We start from the raw sequence: 6,663 nt of genomic DNA, 5'->3' as shown, positions 1-6,663 counted from the left end.
TACAGAGGACAGAAATACAAGGTAGAGGAACAAAAGAGTGTGGGTTTGAAGCCCCCAGGTTACAGAAGGGTGGTCACAGGGACCATCTCCTCTTATCCTCAGAGGACCCTCTGCATGGACACTGCCCGCTCGGTTGGGCAGCTCAGGATAACTGCTAATGCACACCCAGATAGACGACTTACATTTAAATCCCCCTCCTCCCCCCTTAGTGAGCTGGGGGGCCATGAGTGACTCCCCATACCTCACTAATTCTCATTTTCTCCTTTGTAAAGTTGTTTCTGAGTTGAGATAATTTATACAAAACCCTGGTATCCTAGTGTTTGGCACAGGCCAAAAACTTCCCAAGTGTGAGCTGATTGGTTCATGATGGGTTCGTCCGCTTGGGATGAACCAAAGCCTCATCCTTCCTGTCCTTAGGAAACTTTGCAGCTCTCCACAGTGCAGGCTAGCATTTTGCATTCCCCACTGGGCTGACCACCTCTGTACCCTACCGCTGGCCCCAGATCAGTCCAGGGAGCGACCAGCCCAGTGGTGTTGAGTGAATGATTGAGTGAGGAGTAAACGTTGGGGACTTTTGAAATGCAGAGTGAGGTCTGGTTTGTCTGAGCCACTGCAGAAGCTGTGGTGACAGTGGACAGGGAGCTTCAGAGTGTTCCAGAAACCTGATGCTTTAGAACCTGGGCACACTTTTTTTCCTCCCAGAGTTTTCCCAGGCCATTTTGGCTGTAGGGCATGAGCGCCTCAGTGGCTACAATTATTGTAGGGCCAAGGAGGGTTTGTTTTGAAGTTCCAGATTAGACTTGGCTGTCCCCCAACTGACCACTGCAGAAGCCTGATCATGGCAGGGGATTGGGTCGAGAAGGGTGAGGCTGGTATAGCAGAGGAGGCAGAAGGGCCCCCCCACCAACCTACGCTGACCACACACTCAAGAGTCAGGGCTTCAAGGAGCCTGCAAGCAGTCCCGAAGCCTCCAGAGAGGCTTACCTTGTGCCGTTGTCCTGCACATGGGCCTGAGCACAAGGTCCCTTCACTGATCTCACAGAATTGAGTCAGCAACCACTCTCATGCTCCACAGGCATTCGAGAAGCCAAGATCCAGGATGGCTCATTATCTCGCTGTGGTCACACAGCAGGTATTCAGCCCCCAGCCTTAACATACACTTCTACTGTTTGGGCCTTTGGCTCCACACAGTCGGGAACCTTCACCGTTCCATTCTGAGTAATGGGTCTGTTGCCTTTTCCTTGAGTAAAACGGATTTGAGGAACATTTCCCAAAATCTGTTTCCTGGAACTTGAGCTGAGAGATGTTTGGCTACGAGCATTCTGTAGGGGGCAGCCATGGTGGTGCAGCAGAAATGCGGAGTTCTGCTACTCCAGACCTGCAGGGAAAGGTCCCTGGTTTGTGTCTCACGATCTCTCTGTGCGAGCCAGGTACATGCACATGCCTGTGATCTGGGCTGGCCAAGGCTGGAGATGAAGATTCTGCTGGGGATGCCACCCCCTCCAAACAAAATAAATGAAACAAACTTGTAAAAAGTGTTACATGGGACCAGAAGATGGCGTAATGGTTATGTTGCTGGACTCCCATGTAGGCGACCGCGGTTCAAGTCCTGGGCCTGGTGGCTTAAACTCATGCCAGGTGTGTGTGTGTGCATGCCCAAGATCCCGAGAGGAGAATGGAAGAGAAGGGATTGCGGCGTGGCCATCCCCCTGGAGAGTGATTTCTTTCTTTTTGCGTCTCTGTCTCTCCCATCCCCCTGGAGAGTGATTTCTTTCTTTTTGAGTCTCTGTCTCTCGAATGAATATATGTGCCCTATAGCAAAAATCTATAAAAAAAAAAAAAAAAAAGACTTTCCATGATCAAATAGAGTGGGAAAGTTCCCCTTCTTCATTGAGAGTCACCATGCACATTCTTAGGTTCAATTTTGAACAGTCTCACAATAAAGAATTTGCAAGAAACCAGCTTTCCCCAAGCTCATGTGACTAAGCATCTTTGTTTTGTTGACACTTATTAACATCCTCAGAGCCAAGCTACTCTTCAGTAAACATGGAAGTGGATGAATCAGTCTTGTTTTCAAGGCCTAAGTCAGCAAGTGGGCCTCCGGAGACTGGGATCCCGCCTTGACACCACCCTAGATCCTGAAGTGGTGTGGGTGCTGCCTCCAAGATTCAGAAACAGCACTGCCCTACAGTGTCACCGTTCTCTCTCTCTTCCTCTCTCTGTCTCTCCCACACTGGATGTGGAAAATGCCCATGTGCACCACTGCCCAGAACTGATCACTCAGAGAAATAGTGAAAGGCAGAGACATGAAAGCCTCGCTTGGACAGTCCTGCTTTGCCTTTCCTGTCCAGTGTTTGCTGCTTTTCTGACCATATCCGCCATTCACCTCCTTTTTTTTAAAGGATGTCAGAACCTCACACCTGCAGGGGCAGGGAAGGAGGTTCACAGGGACAGAGAGCAGTTGTCCTTCACTCAGCCCCCCTCCCCCAGCCCTGCTCACACACCTCCACCCACCACTGACTGCTTTGCAGGGACAGAACAGAGGTCAGGGTAGAGGAAGGTGGCCAGACCTCCTTGTGTTGAAAACAGAGCTCCGGATCCTCCTAGGTGATCCCCCCTAGCCTGCCCCCAGCCCCCAGTAAGCCAGTCCCTCCCTCAATAGCCCCCTCCTCCTAGGTGATCCCCCCTAGCCTGCCCCCCAGCCCCCTCTAAGCCAGTCTCTCCCTCAATAGCCCCAATGTGTAAAAACCACACTGGTAAATTGCTCTGGCCTAAACCCTAGAATCCGTGTTCGATTTCCTCTCCTTTACCACCCTCAATCCACCCACTGTCACAGGCTGTAGGAGGGCGAGCAGTTTCCCATGGGCTCTGGAACTGGATGGCTTCGTTCAGATCCTGTCTCTGCTGTTTACTAACTGTGTGGTGTTAGGGAGGTTACTTAACCTCTCTGGTCCTTAGCTTTCTCACCTGGAAATAACAAAGTGCTAGTCTCTTAGGGCTGCAGGACGATCACATGAGAGTGCATGCTCAGTGCTGTTTACTATACCAGACGGTACCCAGATACACGTCAGCCATGACAGCCATGGCAGCTCTGTTTTTGAACCTGCCCATCTCTCACCTCCTCCACTCAAGCCTCTCTGGTCCAATCCATTGCCATCTCTCCTTGAACCCCTGTGGTAATAGCCAAACAAGATCCTGTCTCCACCCTGTTCTAGAATAGTCTCCACAAAGCACCTGAAGTGACTTTCTGACAACCTCATCCCTCTGCATAAAACCCTCAAAGCAGGTCCATTGTCACTATGCAAATGACATAACCGCAGCTCAGGCGTGACCTGGCCTGTGACCTTCCCTGTGCCATTCTCACCCTCATCTGCTGTTCCAGGCACTGCTCTGTTCCTAACCCTTCCAGCCCTTGCCCTCATTGTGGCCTTTGCACATGCTGCCTGAGCAACCCAGGGTGGTTGGCTCACTCTCAGCGGATGCCCACCTGCTCAGGTCCCTCTCTTAGGGAGCCTTCCCCTTGGGCTGGCTTTCTCTCTGCATGTGAACACGTGCATCTCCAATACCACTGCAGTTACCCTGCTGTGTGCTTTACCTCCATGAGGGCAGGGGCTTTGGTTTATCACCACGTTCCCACCATGAATAAAGGAGAGGGAGTGGCGGGACCAGCACATGGCGTAATGGTTACGTCACTGGATCCCACATATTCAACTATGGTTCAAGTCCTGAACCTGGTGACTAATGCAGGCCATGTGAGAATGCAAGCCTAAGATCCCAAGAAGAGAATGGAGCAGAAGGGATTGAGGCATGGCCATCCCTGCTCCCCCGGGAGGGGTAATTTCTTATTTTCTGTCTCTCTCTCTGTCTCTCTGGTGAGTGCATGCACCCTATAGCAAAAATCTCTCTTTAAAAAAAATGGAAGAGTGAAACAGAAACAAGTTATAGACTTATTGGGCCACACACTCCTCTTCCTTTTGCTATACCCATTTTTCAGATAAGCTGTTGAGGTGCAAGAAGGGTAAGATGCTTTCCTAGGCCTTCCCAGTGCATGGATAGTAAAAGTAGGATTCAAGCCCAGGCAGGCTGGGGCCTGCACCAACCCTCTGCACCACCAAGTCCCTCAGCCTCCTTTCTGGTGCAGCCCCAGCTGAACAGCAGGTGAAATGAGGCAGTGGTTCACCCAAGGCAAGCCCAAGGCCGCAGCCTGGACTGGGAGCCCAGAGGAAGAACTGGGTTATTCTGCACTGGTCCTTTCACTGGGCCATAATGGGATATTCCTTCTCTGCCAGCCTCAGGGGCTTTCATTTGGTTATTTCTCCTTGTTCTCCAGTTGCCCAGCGGGTAGCTCGGCCCCTATCCAAGTTGGAGGACTTGGAGAAAGTGCCAGAGACAGTTTCCTGGCCCATGCTCCACTCCTAGCCAGCTCAGGACAGGTTCAGGGCCTTGGCAGGTCTTCTCCACATCTCCAAGAGCCAGAGCCTGAGCCACGAGGAGAGCTCCTTCAAGACAGCAAAGCATTCATTCTTAGAAAGAGGCCTCCATTGGACCCCTGAATGTGCAGATGACACCAGAAGCTTTCTGCTTTTACTTACGTTTTTATTTTTATTTAAATTTTAAACCCACGGTGGGAACCAGCAGTTAGCGTAATGGCTGTGTCGCTGGACTCCCACGTAGTCGACCGTGGTTCATGTCCCGGACCCGGTGGCTTAAAACTCACACCGGGTGCGTGTGCGTGCGTGCCCAAGATCCCGAGAGGAGAATGGAGGAGAAGGGATTGCGGCGTGACCATCCCCCCTGGGGGGGGTGATTTCTCGCTTTCTGTCTCTCTGCCTCTCTCTGTCTGTCTGGCGAGCACACGCGCCCTATAGCGAAAAAACCTCTCAAAAAAAAAAAATTTTAGACCCGTGGGTCTGGAAGCGTCAGTTCTCAAGAGGGCATGGAGAGTAGATGTTGACGTGAGGGGGCGCTGGGCTGTGGTTACTGTTTCAGCCTGACGCGAGGACACTTCGGACATATCAGGGCTGGTTAGGAGAGGACGGGAAAGGTGCCTGGTGAGGAATTCTGCTTGTGTTTGTTTTTACTGTGTGTTTCCTTCTGGGACGTTAAAACTTGTCAGTGAGTCACATTGTCACCCCACCTCTTAGGAAGCACAAAGTGTGTCTCTTTGAGGGGCACATGTAGCCCTTCCAACCCCCTCTTGGACTCCGGGCTGCCCTGCCTTGCAGAGGCAGGCTTGGCATCGTGCTGGTACTAGCAGGCACTGCTCAGTGCTGTCCTCACAGTAAAGGGAGGGCAGCAGCGATCACGTGGCACGACTGCCGTGTGCCTGTCGCCGAGCCGCCGGTTGCACTTAACTCTTCCCAGACACTCTGCTGGCTGCAGAATCCACTCTCTGCACCTTGCTGGCCAGAGACAGAGTGAACTGGCCCTCACAGGTGAGCTGGGAATCACACAAAGCCTGGCCGAGAACCCAGTTCCCAGAGAGAACTGACCAATAGTTCCAAGCAGGGGTGACCCCAGAACATCCACCACCAAACTGTTTGTTTCCCATGGCTACTGGAACAAGTTACCTCTAACATGGTGGCTTAACACAGCCCGAACCTGTTTCCTCACTCTTCGGAAAGCCAGGAGTCCAAAATTGATACAGTGGGCTGAAATGATTCCAGCAAGGCTACCTCCCTCTCTGTCTCTCTCTCTCTCTCATTCTCTCTCTCTCTCATTCCCTCTCTCTCTCATCCTCTCTCTCTCTCTCTCTCTCTCTCTCCCCTCTAAGGGATAATCTGTTTCCATGTCTTCCAACTTCTGGTAGCTGCAGGCATTCCCTGGCTCGTAGCCGCATCTCTGCTGTCTTTACCACCATCTCCATATCATCTTCTCACATTCGTATCTAGTCTCACTCTGTCTCTCTTTAGGGACACTCGTGATGGCATTTAGTGCCCACCTGGATAATCCAGGAAGACCATCCCATTTAAGAGACTGTTGTACGTATGATGGCAGGTGTTGGGTTGGAGGGATATTCCACTGAGAACAGTGTGCCCAGACCTACCTGGGAAGGCTTCTAGGAGGAGGCAGCTTTTGAAGTAAGGATGCAAGATAAGTAGAAATTAGCCAGGTCGACCCAAGACAGGCAAAGGGCATTTTAGCAGAGACGTATCCACAAAACTCTGTGACCAAGACTGATCTTGGGCCCAGCTGTGTGGTACATCTATAATGCTTGTGCCCTGCAGTTCTGACGGTCACATGGTGATGTGGTTCAGATCCCAGGTCAGCCTGAAAAACATGCTAGGCCCAAGCACCCAGGATCCTGAGGAGGTGGAGGACTGGGAAACAGGACCCCAGGGGACAAAACCTCCTTTAGGCTGCTTTGTCTCTGCTTCTCTCCTACTCCTTTATCTGTCATAGAGCACAGAACGGCTGACCCTGCATTCTGTCTGCCAGGGTTGCCTCGTGGTCACGGCAGGACTCACACAGACCTTAGATGAGGACACCTGGAGTCAAATGTTTGATCTTGTCGAAGTGTGCTCGCTGTCTGTCCCCATCATACCCCCCATGAAGGCGAAACCCATGGAGGAGAGGACAGGTTCTGCAGGTCTCTGCGGAGTGACAGGGCTCGTCTTCCGCTGACCGCCGTCATGTAACTGGCGACCTGGAGCGCACAGACCG

The sequence above is a fragment of the Tupaia chinensis genome, unplaced genomic scaffold (assembly GCF_000334495.1).
Source record: "Tupaia chinensis unplaced genomic scaffold, TupChi_1.0 Scaffold139431_1, whole genome shotgun sequence".
NCBI lineage: Eukaryota > Metazoa > Chordata > Mammalia > Scandentia > Tupaiidae > Tupaia > Tupaia belangeri.
Note: the sequence above shows the minus strand (reverse complement) of the source record.